Raw genomic sequence first — 17,595 nt, forward strand, 5'->3', positions numbered from 1 at the left:
CTAGAAGCTACAAAGCCTCATGGAACCTCCAATTCTCTATTCACAGCCGCTTTGTCATAAACTCCGGCCCTGATCTCCAGTGGATTTGGACTCCAATACCTACTCATCCAGGCTAAACGTGTCAGCAGAGACCAGGGTTGAAGCAGGTCCAAGGCACATAAGGAACATTCTGCTTGTTGAGTGTAGCCAATGGCAAAAGGCCACGTTATGTCTGGCCTGTTCATGTGAGATGTCCAGAATAAGCTCTCCAGTAGATTCAAAGAAACAGCAGAGGAGTAGGAACAGGGGAATAGAGGAGGGACAGCTGAGTACATGCATCTTCTGGGCTTCAAAAATTATTACATTTTACTTATTTTGTGTGGGGGGGAGTGGGTAGGTGTACATGTCATGACATGTGAGTAGAAGTCAGAAGACAGTCACTGGAAGTTGTTTCTCTCCCTCCATCATATACGTCCCAGAGACCAAAACTGAGGTAATCAGCCCCACTGAGTCATCTCACCAGTTCTGAGTCTTCAGTTTGAAACAATAGAAGTGCTCTGAATGAAAAACTACACACTTTGTGTTTTATATATCTCTTATCACTTTCCACCCCATTTTGGAGATAAAGTAAACTTGAACTCATGGTAATTCTCCTGAATTTGCCTCTTGAATGCTGAGATTACAGGAGTGGGCATTACTACACCCAGCAAGTATATTTCAATAAATCTTTCTTTTTGTTTTAATTTTTGAGATATGGCTTCTTGTAGCTCATACTGAACTCAAATTTGCTATATAGTCCAGAATGACCTTGAACTCCTGATCCTTCTGCCTCTACCTCCTGAGTGCTGGAATTAGAGGCACATGCCACCATGCCTAGGTAGGGTTTTCATTTTAAGGAAGAAACCTCACAGAATATATACCCACTGCCCCAGGCACCTGTGTACAAAGTCCTTATTAAATATGGTACCACCTGGCCTGAGCCTACATTGTTCTAGGAGTTGTTATTCAAGCCTCCAAAAGTCCCAGCCTTCCAAGAGAATTACCCTGGAGCTAGTGATCACAAGATAGAGCTGCCATGCCCCACTAGATCAGTGGTTCATGACCTTCCTAATGCTGCAATTCTTTAATACAGCTCCTTATGCTGTGATGACCCCAACTATTAAATTATTTCATTGCTACTTCATAACTGTAATTTAGCTACTCTTATGAATTATAATGTAAATATCTATGTTTTTCAGTGGTCTTAGGCTAAGGCGTTCTTAGTTTAATGAAAGGTTAATTCAACTCTCAAAGGAGTCACGACCCACAGGCTGAGAGAACCACTGCACTAGAGTTGACTCCTAGGGCATAGCCAAGTTCTACAAGAAGGCAGGTTTGTATTCTTCTTTGTGGCCTCAACAGAGCTACTACACCCAACATCAGAGAGAGGCCCAAGAAGACTTTCTAGAGACACCACAAACAGTGAGCAGACTAGGACATGTAGAAGAGGGCCTTTTCCTTGCTGAGGGTGTAGGGAACACCTGAGAAAAAAATGTGCCCCAGTGGTAGGTGGGAGGCTGTCTTCCTTCCTGGGTGGAGCTTGGGGTAGTAAGGAGGTGACCGTTTGGCATGGTGGCCAGGAGAAGAGTACACTGTGCACTTGGACATTCTTCCTCTAAGTTAGGCGATAGGCCTGGGCAGCACTTCGGTAACTATGGTTTTGTGACTGGAAGGTCCTTGTGTCTGTGGTTTGCAATATGCAATAAGCTATAACTGCATGCCCAGTCCAGGGCCCACTGAATCACTCAGCCTGGCCCTCTAATTTGGAGGCAACTCCCAGACCATCCAGGCAGCACCTCGGTCTTTGAGTCTGCCCCTCTCCCTTCCCTCCAAGGAGGCCCAGAAACAACCTGGACCCCAGCTGTAGCAAGGCTGGGAACTGAACATCCTTGCTGTCTAGCAGTTCAGAGCAGCAGCTGCAGCATTTCTCCTACCCTCTGGCCTCCCATGCCTTGAAGGAGGAAGGGAAGGCGGGGGTGAAGGGGCAGTCGGGGGAGACAAGACAGGAAGGAAGAATAGGCATTTCCTGTAGCCTCCAGGACTCCTAAGGAGGAGGTAACAAACTACACAGCTGTTTTAACTCCCCAGGAACCAGGGCAACCTTGTGCGTGGGGGGTTGGGAGACAGAGCTCATCATCTTCAGTACACCTCTGTATGTGACGCTAGGTTACCCCAGACAGGGACAGGACCCATACAACTCTAGCTTACATGATTCCCCAGAAGCTTGGAGAAGGTTAGACTATCTTGAGGAGCTACCATGCCTCCCCTGGCCTGCATTACAGCCTGAGAAGCCCTTTCTTTTGCTCACTAGAGCCAAGAATGTGAGGAGGAGCCTAGCCCTTTAGATATATGGGAAGCACATTCTTGAGCAGCCAGCACTGCTTCTGGGAGAAGATCTACTGCTGTGAGCACCTGTCTTGGGTACCTGCACTGCCTGGGCACCTGGCTAGGAGACACTGCTGACGTCTTGTTCAGAGCAGCTGCCCTACGTCCAATCATTATGCAGTTACTCCCTTGGCTTGCCCAGGGAAAACCCCGTGGCAAGAGCTGACAGAAAAGCAGTACATGAAATATATAGAAGAGGCTATGCCTTGTGGAAGGGCCACGGAGGAAGGGAGCTAAGAAAAGGGTAGAGGCCTCTTTTCCTAGGCAGAAGGATCTCAGCCTGGCCTGTGTGGAAAAGGACCTGGCATCAGCTACAGCCTGTCCCCCTACAGCTGGTTTGCAGCTGTTCTTGCCCTAGCTTCAAAGCTGAAGGGAGGTGTGTGTGCTGAGAGAGAGAGAGAGAGAGAGAGAGAGAGAGACAGGGCACCTACAGAGCAGCTGTGAACACGTTGGTTCTCTGTGAATACAAAATGTGGACTTTTGGTGAGAATACATGGGGGCAGGCAGGGTCTGGAAGCCTGGCAGGTGCCCCCTTGCAGAGGTGACAGCTGCTGAGAAAACTGACCCAGAGGTTCCTCCCACCAGAGCTCCTGCCAACCCAGCTGCTTAGCTAATGAGTCTTTGGGCTTCAGGGTCCTTCTGCTAGTCCATGTTTTAAGTCCCTCCCAGTCCTGTTCCCCTAGTATGTCCAGCCAGCCTGGTGGGTGACTGCTGCTTGCATCTTGGCTCTATACAACACTTCTCTTGTTTGTTCTGCCAGTCAGTGTTAAGGGACAGTCCAGTGCTTGGCTTTTGGATAAACTGAAGAGACCCAGGAGACACTTTAGAACTCAAGGGAATCTGCAGTGTTTGAGTTGAACAGGTAGTGGCCTGGTCCATGTGGAATTTACATACTGCTAGACTGTGAGCAAGACCATGCCTGGAGAATCAAAGAGATGGTGGGCAATGAGTGCACTAGCCTGATGGGGCAGGGAAGACTTGCAGAGAAGAAGGCAGTACCCTAGGCTGTCTTTCAGCACTCTCTGTAGTGCTCCTGTAGGCTCCCACACAGCCAGCTCTGAGCAAGGGGCCTCAGCCTTAAGGACAATGCCCAACTAGAGACATTTCACATGCATGTCAGGGCCACTTCTTTAGCAGGCATCTTGCCCAGAATGCCCCAAGTTCACAGTCTTGCTAGATCCTCACTCTCAGCCTTCTGGCTATGTCCATGGCTGTGCCCATGCCCTTGATGGTTGAACACAGTCAGGGTAGGAGATCCATAGTCTCTAGAGGGCAACTCCTACTACCACTAAAGTGGCTACTGAGTGATGACCTGGAGCCTCAAGCTGGTATGAAATGGATGTTTGGTGTGTGTGGAGGTACACTCTGGGTACAGGAGGTAGAGCAATTAGGGATACCACTTCTGCCAACATGCCCAAGAGATAGCTGAGGTAGTGCTAGTGAGCCTAGCCTCCACTGTCTGGGAGCTTCCAAGTGCTGATGGCCAAGGCGTGGCTGGTGAAAGCAGGCACTCTCTACACCAGGAGCTTTTTTTGACCTTCCCCTGAGGACATAATCACACAGCATCTCTCCCCTCTGGGCCACCAAGGCTGTAATTTCAGGGATTGAAGGGGCTCCTTGAAGGCCCAGCCTGCTTCTGTCTAGCTATCTTTAAAGGCACAGTCTGGGGCATGGTCAGAAGAGAGAAAGTGGACCAGGACGGTCCTGTGACTTACGTGGATGGTCTTCAAAGCTGAGGAGCCAGAAAGAGACCATGAGGCACTCTGGGAGGCTGTGTTCTTATTTTGAATAAAGCTAGACCTTAAGCGTGCTGCCTGGCTCTGCCTATGGTCTATGGAACCTGAAGGCTCTTGTTACTCTACTGGAGTCTAGTGAGGACCTGCCTTTCAGGCCTTCTAGCCAGATGCCTGGCAGAGGACAGTACATACCCTGAGGACTACAGAACCTAGCATCTACAAGTGATGGCAGCTGCTATGGGATTAGTATCTAGGGTGGTCTTGGTACCAAGCGTAGCATGTTGAGCAACTTATCCAGACCTGGGGTCTAAACCAAGAGGGAGGTTTGTTGTAATAGAATAGGGAGACCAGGCATGAGCTTGTGGGTTCCAGAACTTGGAAGGTGATTGCATGGGGGGAGGCAGATAAAAAGGAGTAGAGGTACAAAGTCCTGTTGAGGTCTCCTGTAGGAGACACAGATCAGCCCCATCACTCCCCATTCTCATTTTCCACTTGAACTCGACAGCTACAGAAGTACCCTCTGGTCCCCACTGCCATTACCTTCAGTCCCATTCTGTTACCTCAGTGTTCCAATTTAATTTAGAGATTTATGAGTATCTCCTTTTTTACCACATGACCCTAGGCACCCTATCTCAGCCAACACCACCAACTAGGTTTCTATTGTTGTAATCTCTCAGAGGCTCAGCACCCTGAGGTTTTGAGTTGGACTGCCTATACTGCTGGTGCCAGCCAAGTGACTACCAAAGGGAGAAGCAGGCCAAGTAAGCATGGCATCATGGAATAAAGGATGTTGGGAAGATCAGCCCTGCCTGGGGTTCTTTTGGGGCTTGTCGCTTGTACTACAAGCCAATGTCTGTTGCTGGTCAGCCCCTCTCACATCACCACAGGACTGAAGGTCCTGGCCTCCAAGTGCTGAGACCCTCTAGCTCTAAGTTCCTGACTTTCTTGGAAAATTAGATCATCCTTGCCTCAGCTTTGCCTTGTTTGCTGGGCATCCTTAATTACTTATGATGTGGGGACATAAAGCCGTGTTCCTTTTGTCTCAACTTTGTATCAGCCCAATTCTAGATCACTCTTTTAGGGCTAGTAGAGTTAGGTTGATCACAGCCCAATTCAAGCTTGATCAGGATGTGAATCAAAGAATCATCTCATAGAATTTTTAAATTTAAATTTCCTGCATCTGTGTGGGGAGCATCACAGTAGGTCCTCCTTGTCCCAGGCTCTGCCACTGCTTAGCAGTCTTATAGATAAACTGGAAATAACTCAGGAGCCATTCTTGAGGAGTGCCTGTCCTTTGCTCTCCTCTACCCATGCATCTTCCAAGTTCTGGAACCCACAAGCTCATGCCTGGTCTCCCTATTCTATTACAACAAACCTCCCTCTTGGTTTAGACCCCAGGTCTGGATAAGTTGCTCAACATGCTATGCTTGGTACCAAGACCACCTTAGATACTAATCCCATAGCAGCTGCCATCACTTGTAGATGCTGGGTTCTGTAGTCCTCAGGGTATGTACAGTCCTCTGCCATGCATCTGGCTAGAAGGCCTGAAAGGCAGGTCCTCACTAGACTCCAGTAGTGTAACTAGAGCCTTCAGGTTCCACAGACCATAGACCATACCCTGTCCTCAAGGTTCTAGACCAGGGCTTGGAATTTGTTGCCCTGACACACGGTGGGCCTCCTTGACTCATTAGTTCAGCAGGGCTAAGAAGAGGGAGGATGGGAAGTCTTAGCTACCTAGCTCACACATCCTGTGCCTTCTGGGTCTGAATTGAGACTGTGAAGAAGGAGGGGCTGGATGGACTAAGAGGCCAGAGCAGGATGGGCAGGGCCTGGAGTGACTAGGCTGGGAAGGAAGAATTGGGAAAGCTGGGAAAGCAGGTCCAGCGCCTCCAGGGCTGCTGACCTCTGACCCAGCCCAAACAGGAAGTGCCATATCTGTGGGCCTAGACCCCAGAGGAGAAGGAATGTGGGGATGAGTCCAAAGTAAACATTCCACCAGCTTCCTAGTCACCCCCACTCCCAGTCTGCTTGTCCTATTTCTGCTGAGAATGTGGTGGTGGGGGGAGTAGGAGGGAATTGCTGCAGAATAAGAACAAAGCAAGACTGAATTCACAGGCCCAGAGCTTAGCTGGAACTGGTGGCAGTTTTAGAGCTCGATAGTAGGTATTTCTTTGTGCTCTTCCTCTTTTTATACCCCAAAGCAGGGACAGTCCTTCTGATGGATTCTACCTGCCTTGCCACGGTGATGCTCTGGTCTCTTAAGCTGTGGAAACAGGGACCCCAGACTTTTCCCTGTGGCTCTCTTAGCACAGGCAAGACTGAAAGAAAAGTCCATCCCAGGACCTCCCAAGACCAAATTCTAAGCACAAAGGAAATTTATTTGTCCCAGGGGCCAGGGATAAAGGACAAAGACAGGAGATAGAGGAAGAGGGAAAAGAGGAAGGAAACAAAGGAGAGGGGGAAGGAAACAAAGAGAGGGGGAAGGGATATTTGTCCTAGAGTGGGACAAAGGACTGCCTCTGGATAGAGGAGACAGACAAGGCCCATAATCAAACGGTGATTTATAAAGGCAAAAGAGGAAACTCTGTGTTAGGATGAGGTGTTCAGTTCTGATTGGGCATGTTAACTACGTGAGTCAAAGAGGGCTTCTAATTGCTAGACTTCAGTACTTTGACAGCTGGACCTGGGTAGTCAGCCTCAGGAGAAGGAAGTGGCCAAAGAAGGGAATAGACCTTGAAGCTTAGCTTGAGGAATGTAATCTAATGGCTTTTGTTTGTTTGTTTGTTTTGTTTTGTTTTGTTTTTAGTAAGGCAGAGGGAATTGGGAGAAGGGCAAGGCTTTCAAGAGCTATGCTTGCCATGCTCAGGACAGCTAGAGCCCCTTCAAAGACAATGCTCCAGTGGCCTGGGGCCTCCTCAGAGTAATATCTTCAGCCCAGTACAACTGGCCAGCCCTGTCTTCAGGACTCAGCCGGGCTGAGCCATTACCACTCTGTTACTACAAGCTGGTCAGGAAGTCAGTCAGTGACTTGTATCAGGGAACGGTCACTGCTAGAGCCCCAGAGCTGGGCCTCTGGGGCAGGCCTGGTTTTGCACAGACCAAGACTTAGTTTAGTCTCCAGTACCTGCTGGGTGAGTGTAATAACTCTGTCATCAGGCCCAATATAACCTGCTTCCACAGGAAGCGAGGTGTATGCCTTTGGGCAAATTGTTTTACCTGCCTGCATCTTAGTTTCCCATCTTCAAACTGTGTGTAGAACCCTGGGGATTGAGCAGGTTGACTTGGGATGGGTATACATGGACAAAGATAAGGGTCATAGGATATGGAACAGATACTGGAGCCTTAAAGGTATTAATATGCAGCAGCCGCCAGCTCCTGGCTGCTTTAGGACAAAAGCTTTAAGCTCCTCTACCAAACTGCACCAGCCACCAAATACCACTGTATATCTTAGCCCAGCACAGGAAAACCTAATAGAGAAGAGGGCTCAGCTACAGGTGGTTCCTGGAACGATTGGGGCCAGAACTCTGATGAGGACAGAAATGTAGGGAGGCTCTCAGAGGAGCTGTGGGGACCAGGTCTCTGAGCCCCTTGCTGATGAATATGGTAAGGCATGGCGAGGGATTCCGTGGCAAGGAGAGCCAGAGCTCGAAGTGCATGCAGCTTAAATCTGAGGTGGATGTGGGGGCTGCAGAGGCTTGAACGAGGTGCATTTATTACATTAAAGTGTAAAGCAGTGTTCTCTCAGCCTCTTGAACTCCACCAGGTCATTTGCTGAATTAAAGGGCTTTTATCAATTATGTGAAGAAGTGGGGGCATCTGAAACTGTCCCTGTGGTGCAAAGATCAAGTAGAGTTTAGCTTAGGTGTTCCTGCCCCCACCAATAAGCAGTGTGTGTGTGGTGGGGGAGGTTGGCAGGGCAGGTTAGCTGAAGAACCACAGTATTGTAGCCCTAGATACAAAAGAAGGCTAGGGATGGGGTGACACAAATTGAGGGCGTATTTCAAGTTGTGTGTATGTGTCTGTCTCTATCTCTGTCTCTATCTTTGTCTCTGTCTCTCTCTCTCTCTCTCTCTCTCTCTTTCTCTGTATGTGTGTGTGTGTTTGTTAATATGTTGGAGTCGTGGGCCACATATGTGTCACAAATGGAATTCAAGGAACATGAGTCTGTGAAAATAGTGGCAAGGGGAGATATGAATCCAGAGAAGAAGGTCAAGCAGCATGCAGAGAGAGAGAGAGAGAGAGAGAGAGAGAATGACATGGTTGAGAGAGAAAGTAGTATAATGGAATGGGAACTTGGGAGGAGGTGAGTTCCCAGCCCCTCATACTCAGTGCTTAGTACCTGGGACCCACCTCCCTTGCTGACTTGTATAAGAGCTCTGGTTTCCCTCTGCCATCCAATGCCCAGATTCAGCTGCCTGAAGCCCACTCCCTTGGCTTCCCAAACACAGGCATGGTGCTACATCCCTAGCTGGAAAGGAGAATCGTCCTCCTGTTGTTCTTAGCTTCTCTTAGACCTCTGAGGCCTGAGCGTGAGGTACCAATGCTAGTCCAAGCTCTTCTTGTTGGCTGCATCTTTTTCTCTTGGCTGGAGTAACTATGGGTAAATATTAGTGGCCCTACTTGATTTTATTGGGGCTTAGGTGCGGCACCTGCAGACCCTTGAACCTCAGGAGGCTATGTGAGACTGTATGAGTTGGGATTGCCTGAAACTGGTTATGATAGAGCAACAGCTCTGCCAGGGAGGTTGTATAGGCCCAAAATGGACGTTCAGCCTGCTATGTGACAAGTGCAAGAACTGCAGGGAAGGCTTCATGTGTGCAAACACATAGCCTGAGATGTGCTTAATGACACAGTGAAGCAGCATTGGGTGCCTCAGGCTCCATTGCAGAAAAGAGGGAACATGTACCAGCTGGTTGTGGGACAAGTCAAGGGTCTTCAGCTTCCTGTAAGGTGGTACACAGTTGCAGAGAGAGCTGGTTGCCTGAAGGGCTCCAGTGTACCAGGCCCAGCTACTGAGGGGGCTGTAGACACTAGAAAGCCATACCCGACAGAAGCCCTGAGTCCATTCCTAAGAGAAGCATGAAGCTGTGTCCCTAGAGGGCACTTGCCACCTGCAGCTCTTCTCAGCGCAGACACATAGTACTTCTGAGTCAGGCCACATCCTATGTGCCTTTGTTCTCTCTGCTGCATTAGTCCACCATTCCTTGTAGACATTTACCCCTTCTCTCACTCCTTCCCCTTCCTCTGTGCCTTGTCACATGACCTCCTGGCCTCTTGGGCCTAGCACCTAACAGAGACTAAAATCTGTACCCCCTGTTTGTTTTAGGTCCTAGAGTCCTCTCCTTCTTTCTTTCCCACTCTCCTTTCCCTTTTCCCATCAGCAAATCAGTGTTCCCCCAGCCCCTTGAACTCCACTGGGTCATTTGAATGAAAAGGCCTTCATTGATCATGTGAACAAATGTGGGCATCTAAAACAGTCCCACTGGTGCAAAGATCAAGTAGATCTTAGCTTCTTCCATGTAGAAATCAGATGATGGGGGTGGGGAGGAGAGAGAGAAAAAGAGGGGGAGAGAGAGAGACAAAAAAGAGAGAGAGAGAGAGATATCGATCTACTGGGACAGAAGGATTTAGGGAAGCTAGGCTGATGGTGGTGATCAGGTCATCACTTTATTCTGAGCCTCTGTTACTTCATGGTGTATCCCTGAGGTCCTGACTCTGCTGGCAAGCAAGATCTGGTCCTTCCAAGACTGAAAGAGCAGAGGAGCGGTAATGGCCAGAATGGGTGAAGGCAGGAAAAGTGGCTTCTTTCACTGAGCTCTCACCCCCCACACACACACAGTGCCTGTGGAACAACCCACTGAGGCAGCTCCTCTGTCTCCTATCCCTGCAGGCTGCAGCCTCCATGCCTTCTACCAGCAGAGAAAACACCACAGTGCTGCAGTCAAGGAGACGCAGGGGCTGAGCCTGTGTTTAACTGGCAGCCAGGCCCCTGCCCAGGCCCCACATCATCGGCAGGCAGCAGGGAGGGGAGAGTGGAAAGCAGCTGGGTGGCCCCTCCCAGGCTGCTGTCTGCTTTCTTTTGCCCCCTTGGCAAGAGGGGGAGAGGAAAAAAGAATAATTAAACCCAAACGTCCTGGTAACTTTTTCCTGGAACAAGAAGACACAGGATGGGAGGCTCTGGTCCTGGGAATGAGGGGCGGGACTGTCTGTGGACCCTTGCCTTCAGTCCACACTCCAGCCTGTTCTGTCTTGGCGATCCACAGATCTTCATTAGCCTCTTGATAGCCCTCTCCTAACCTCCCTTAGCTTGTCCCACTATTTTTTTGATGTTTTAATTTTTTTTTATATAAATTACAGTTTATTCACTTTGGATCCTAGCTGTAGCCCTCTCCCTCACCCTCTCCCAACCACACCCTCCCTCCCTCATCTCCTCCCTTGCCCCTCCCCAAGTCCACTAATAGGGGAGGTCCTCTTCCCCTATTCCACTCTATCTGGAACAAGATTCTGTCCCCTTAATCCTGTTGCCTCCGGTCATTGTCATGGTGAAATGTCTGTATGTGCCAACACCCTAACCAGCTATTCAAATCAGAGGAAAAGGATCTCGTTTTAGAGCTTTCTGAGGGAACCTGCTCTCTTGTACCTAGGTTCTAGGTTTCTGTTGTGTTAGAACACCCAGTTATGGGGCTTTGTGATGGCAGCTCTAGGGCAGACACCACTGGTCTCTGTCCTGCCCCTTCCTTTCGTGTCCCTTCTTATAGCTATCGCCTCAGCTAAGACCAGCTCTGAGCCAGCTCCACACGGGGTTCCTGAGTGCCAGCAGGGCAGGCATGGATATGGCTGAAGAAGGAGGATCTTGAGGTTGAAGGGTGTGTCGGGTAGGGGAAGGCCATAGAAACTGGCAACAGCTTAGAGGAGCAGGTGGTGACAGATTCCTCTGTCACCATCTGAGATCAGGCCTCTGCTAGAGATCCTCTGGAGTTTTCCAATTCCATGCTGCCCTATGTAGTTTCCTGCCCTATCTCTGTGTTTCTGGGGCCTTTCCTTCTTTTTGAGTTTCCATGTGCATGTCAGGGGAATGTCTCCCAAGGGTAGACACTCATGGGAGATTGATCCATGCCTGGAGTGCTGGGTGGTCCTCCTGAAGCTAGCTTTTGTTGAGGGAGGCACACTAAGGCATAGCTGCAATTCAGAACACTTTATCATTTTTTTGAGGAAGATGGTGCCCGGTTCCTAGAACTGGGCCTCATAAAGAAGGTCCAATGCTCGCTTTATGCCAAGGATCCTGGCAGCATGGGCTGGCTAGGTCATGACTCAGGGTGAGTCCCACAGCTCACATCTCCAGAAAGCACTACCAAATGGTGGGAAACATTTCAGGAGATGGTGTGCTCCAAGAAATCATGGGCTTTACTCAAGGTAATGGTAAATTTTGATTTCCGGCTACATTTGATTCATAAGCAGCTATGATATTAGTGAGGCACACCTGTGTGTGTGTGTGTGTGTGTGTGTGTGTAGGGATTCCAGAGAAGATTGAGGACCTGCTCTGAATGTAAGTGGCACCATCTTATGGTCCTAAATTGCATAAAGGGTGGTGGGGGGAGGAAGCCAACTATTTTAGTAGGCTTTCTATTGCTGTGATAACACCATGACCAAAAGCAACTTGGAGAGGAAAGGGTTTATTTCAACTTACAGTTTCCAGCCCATCATCAAGGGAAGGCAAGGCAGGCACTGAAGCAGAAATCATGGAGGAATGCTGTTTATTGGTTTGCTCCTCTTGGTTTGCTCAGTCTGCTTTATTAAACAACTCAGAGCTACCTGTCTGGGTTGGAGGTCTGGTAAAACCTGTGGTTGACTGGGCCTTCCCACATTGATCTTTAATCAAGAAAAAGTCCCACAGACATCCCCACAGGCTAATCTGATGGAGGCAGTTCATTTGAGGCTCCCCTCTCCCAGCTGATTTGTGTTAAATTGACAAAAACCTGTGTGGAGATGTCCTTGTCATGCAGATCGTTCCCTTGTACCTCCAGCATCAGCAGTTGCCTGAGCTCTTTTGGGGCAAACAGAGGGACTGGGTGAGATGACTGTTGTTTCCTTGCTGCTTGTGCCTCTTCACTGCTTCCCAGCTGCCCTGGTCAATACCCCTTCTGCACTCCAAAAGCTGCTGTGCTGTAGGCCCTGCAGGAAACTGTCGTTGCATTTGAACTCATGTGGGGGAGCAGAGCAAGGCTGGCAATTCGGGCTGTGAATTTTAGATTAAGCTGCTTCAGCTGCCTCTGATTCTAGGAGGAAGGGAGAGGAGGTAGGATAGGGGTCTATCCACTTTTGGTCAGGGCATAAGCCTTCCTGGGCATGACTTTATGCTCATCTTAGCCAAGGAACCCCTAATTGGCTTCATTGTGGCTTCTTAGCTGTCACTGAACCTAAGCCGATTGAGGAATCTACTGCAAAGGGGACTTCCCCAGTAGGTCCAGTACCCCAAATCATGGGATTCATCCATGCTGGCGAACTTTCTGCAGCGCTTTTTCTAGATATGACCTCTGGCAGCTGGATGTTGTAGACCAATGCAAAGCAACAGACAATGGACCATTTCGGCCTTCTGAAACTTGCAGTCCCCATTCCCAGACCCAGGCCCAGGTGAACAGGCTTCAGTGCACCTTGGAAGCATGGACATGTAGGTCTTACCTGTCCAGTTTGTTCTTGCTCAGATCTAGCCATTCCACTTTGGACAGTCTCAGGAACATGCAAGCTGAAACTTTGGCAGTTTCATTCTCTGTATACATATAGGGTAACTATGCACCATCTTCTGTCCTCCCGTTTCTTTGAAGTAGCCAGTTCTTCTGATTGTCCAGAGCAGGGGCAGTACCTCACTGCCAACCAGGACCCACAGCAAGAGTGGCAAGAAGGCAGCCACAGTGGCTGAGAGCTGGTCTGCACCCTCTCATGCCTGCTGTTGGGATAAGTGCTGGCAGAGAGAGGCTACCCACCTGTCAGGAAGAATGTGGTAAGGCCAGGATCCATCAGAGTTGGAACATATTTTATTTTAACACTGTGGTGCGCAATAGCCATCTGGATCTGTACACATGAGGCTGGCAGGGAGGGAATAGCCTGCTCTATGGTGCATTGGAGGGTCCTCTTGGGCTTCAGATTCCTTCTTGTTTTTCTGACATTCTGCCTTTCTTCCCTGGCACTCTGCTATGATCACTGCCCCTTCTTAAGCTCCTGGAACCCTGATTACTTATAAAGGTTTCAGCTTCTTCACTTTAGGTTAGGCTTCTCTTTCCTGATCCCTAGGATAACTATTACCTGGGTTTGAACCTGATGGGTGCTCATTCCATTGTTCAGATTCTGTGTTTACCCAGAGATTGTTGGAGGTGACTTCTTCCTCGGGGACTGGCCTGGCCTGGCCTGCCAGGTGACTTGCAGATGGGAGCTGAGTGAACTTGCTCCTTAGAGTTGGCCAAGCCCATCTCTGTCCCCAGTCTAGCTGCTCATCTTCAGGACTATTTGGGTTGCCCAGTTCTATAAAAGGTGCCAATGTGGGCTGGAGTGGCTTACAAGTCTAGGCCTCACTCACCGTAGGATACTCATGGCAGAGTAGTCATAGCCTCTTTTCTCCACAGGCAATCCACTGTCATTCTTCCTTTTCCAGAGGAGAACCACAGAGCAAGCAGAGTACCATCTTATGCATTGCTTCAGCATCACTTTTGGCCCTGATCCAGTGTTGAGCAGGAGCCTAATGTGTAGAGAAAGTCTTTGAGGAGATGAAGGTGCTACTGTCACCTGGTACATTTCACTTTTGGGGGTGGTAACCCCAGTACCTGCTGGAACGCAGGACTTGTTATGGGGTACTTAAGCTTGAAGGCTATTTTAAGGGGCTGTCAGCCACCTTAAAGAAAGGCTGATAATTCCTGGGTATTCCCGTTTCCTAGAATCCCAGTAGCTCAGAGGGCTCTCACTACTCTGTGTCTGGGGAATAGGATGAGGGCCTAGACCCACCTAACTTGTTCCTCCTGATTCTCTAGGCCTAAGCAAGGACCACCATAGCACAGCACTAATCAGGCCACACACATACTTCTTGTCTTGGAGCCCCTTGAACCCAGATCTGCTGCCAACCCCTTCCCACATTTCCAGCCTCCCAAGACTCTCTTGTCCCAGTAGGCTTTGAGACAGCTAGATTAACTCCCTACTAGTAAACCCTGATTCATTCTGGATGTCTCAGGTGGTCAGCCTCTGGTAATTGGCTTTCTCCCCATCTACTCTAACCTAAGGGCACTCCAGAGGCAGAGCTAGGTGCTCTTCTTCCTGCCAGTGACAGCATTTGAAGGACCAGGACCAGCTGAGTGGCGGCTGCAGGATGGGCAAAGCTGCTGAGGCTGGTGGGGCCACTTGTTCTCTCCCATTCAGCCCCTGTCTGACCAGGGCCCCTACAGAGCAGCATCCCATGCAAAGAGCCAGGATGTGGAGTGCCATACCTTTCATGGCCCCCACGGGAAGCCTCCACTGGTTAGCAGAGGACATGAAGGGCTGGGAGAGGTAGAATGGTGGCCACAACAGGATGGAACACATTGGGCCACAAGGATGGTAAGACAGCCTGTGACAATCCAGCCTGAGCTCCTAGGCTCTGGCTTTGTTACTAGGAGCTACCTCTTCCCACTTTGTCTCCCCTTCCCTTCTCAAAATGTCCTTCTACCAAACCAAGGGGTTCCTTGTGCCTAGTTCCCCACAATGTCCACTGCTTCTACCTGAGGAGAAAGACGGGGATTCTTTCCTGGATCCAAGAGCTTGTGCTTTCCCTGTAAGGCCCATATTGACTCTCCACTGGCCCAGGCCCAGTACCTCCATGAATAGGGCATCTGTTTCCATACACTGTGGGCCTATGAGGCCCATTACAGGGCAGGATACCTACCATAGGCTGCCAGGTCCAACCTTCATGGCAGGGAAAGCAAAAGGGCCAGAGCCTCCTAGGTCCCCAGGAAATGGGCCAGGTGCCAGGGATATCTGTGGACAGTGAAGACTCTGGTGTCCACAGAACCTGTTCATCCCATGGGTTTCTACCTTAGGAAGTAGTGGGAAGCTTCCCATTCCACAGACAAGAGACTTTGGCTCTCTGGACACTGGCCTACTTGTGGATAGTGCTAGCTCCCAGTGCTTCTGCCATTTCCCTTTCTTCTATGCCTCTATTTTCTCCTCTGTGAAATGGGGAGCAACATGTACCCTTTATCCCTTATCAGAATGTGTGTGTGTAGTAGGCACTGCCTGGTTATATCCATCTCACAAGACTCAAGGTTTCTTGATCAAGAGTCCGAGGTCACATATGCCTCTGTACTTTCCCAACACCAGGTGGATCTAAGGGGACCCTGTGGGTTAAGATAATACCAGATAGAAAGGAGATTGGGCTTGCATGAAGGTGATGCTTTGTAGAGGCAAAGGAGTGGAGAATAGAGCAAAAGGCAGAGTCATCTACATGAGTCCCTTAAACAGCTCTCAGACATTTCAGCAATCTCTGCTCCAACACGTGGTCTGGATATCAGCCACTGGCCTTCCCACTGCCCCAGCTCCAAACCCAGCTCTGTGGGATGAGGGGGCAGATGTCTGGGGCTGGCAAGCAGTACAGCTTGCCACAGGGCTCAGTTGTTTGGGGCCAGCATTGAGGAAGCTTTTCCTACAGTTCTGTCCAGTGTTGACTTATGTTTGGAAGGGATCTGAAAAAAATAAGTTAATTGTGGGCAAGGCTTGGATAAGAGGAGAAAGGGAAGTAGTGGGGGAGGGGCATAAGCAAAGAAGGGCTAAAGGCTAAAATCTGCACGTTTGAGTCTCTATCCTGGGCCATAGGGCAGTGTGGGTTACCCTGGGAGAGGGTCAGGGACAGGAGTTGAGGTTTGAAGAAATTTCTGGCAAGTAGATTTTCACTGGGTTTGTCAACATTTCCCTACCTGAGTCTAGAGTTGCTGAGAGAGGGATTTCGGAGTCACTGTCCTGGAGGAGCCCCCACTCTGAACCACACAAATTCCATTCACAGTCCTTTCCCCACTCTTGCCATGCAGGGTTTTGTTTTATGACCTGAAAATTGGGACTACACCAGACAAATCAGACACTGGGCCTGTCTTGGGAGCCAGGGATGAGGCCAACATCTAGTCTTATGTCTGAGAAGCCATTTCTGACGCTAGTGGAAGGGACTTCTCAGGCCTGAGAGGCTGAAGTATACAGTCCTCCCTTATTCTGGAAGGCCAGAGAGAGGGAATACCCCTTCACCACCACCATTTTACAGAGAAAGGGCAGGAGACTCGCTCAAGTCCTTGAATCTCCTGATCTAGGCATCACAGAGGTTGGCCTAGAATCCAGGTCTCTGGAGATGCCCCTGGCTCTACCCTGCCCCCTAACTGAGATGGATTCTGGAATCCTAGCCCCCTACCTATTTCCCCTGTTCTCCAAGCTCCCCAGGCTCTGACTAAACATCCTGCCATCTGGTTCCCATTAGCTGGGCTGGGGGTGGGGAGAAGCCTACTCCCAGGTTTCTCTGGCACAGCCAGCCTGGGAGAGGGAGGGGCATTCCCCTTTTCCCATCTAGGCAAGAAGCCCAAGTAAGTCTGAGGTGTTCCTAGTGCCTCAGCTCCTATGGAGCCCTGGCTTGGCTGGCCTTCTCTTGGTTTGAAAGTACAGTGACCAACTGAGGTGGGCACTTGGAGAATTGTATTTCTGCAACTTACTCCAGCCTAAACAACTCTGGAACCTTGGAGGAACCCCATAGGGCAGAACCAGATTGTGGGAAGGGGCTCAGGAGAACCAATAGTTTCCATCAAGTTTTGGTTTTTGGCCTCCCCTCTCCCCAACAGCTCATTTGAAGGCTCAGACTCCACTCAGACTGAGCCAGCCAGGGCCCCAGGCCAGCACAGATCCTAAGCCTGTGTCTGGAGAGGTGGGTGGGAGGGACACTGGGATTTTCCAGGAACTAGGATGAGGCCTGGGGCTTGCTGTAAAGGGTTTCTGGCTCAGCGCTCTACTATGGCTTGACTGGTCCTGTGATCTCAGGAGCAAGCCTCCCTGCTCAGTGCCTCAGTCTCTCTATCTCAATAAGGCAGACAAGCACACTTAGAAAGCTGTAGACATGGACTGCAAGCAGGGAGAAGAACCTGCTATATAATCACAATTCCAGAAGTCCAAGGGTCTCCTGCCAACTTTATTTTCGCTTCCCACATGGCTCTCTCTCTCCATATGCAGAGCCTTTTGTCCCTCAAGTCTCCCAAAGCTGTATAACCTTAGGACTCTTCTTTCTTCAGGGAAGGATTGCAGAACAGATTCTTTTCTCACCAAACATTCCTGACCCACTGCAAGAGCAGGCACAAGGATTCCATCAGAAACAAAGACACCTGAGCATTGTAGCTAGAGGAAGCAGCATTTGTTTGTTTCTTAGTTTGTGTGTGTGTGTTTAATAGAATATCTGAAAAAGGCCTTGAGAAAT

Source organism: Psammomys obesus, unplaced genomic scaffold (genome assembly GCF_907164565.1).
Source record: "Psammomys obesus unplaced genomic scaffold, mPsaObe1.curated_primary_1811, whole genome shotgun sequence".
Lineage (NCBI taxonomy): Eukaryota > Metazoa > Chordata > Mammalia > Rodentia > Muridae > Psammomys > Psammomys obesus.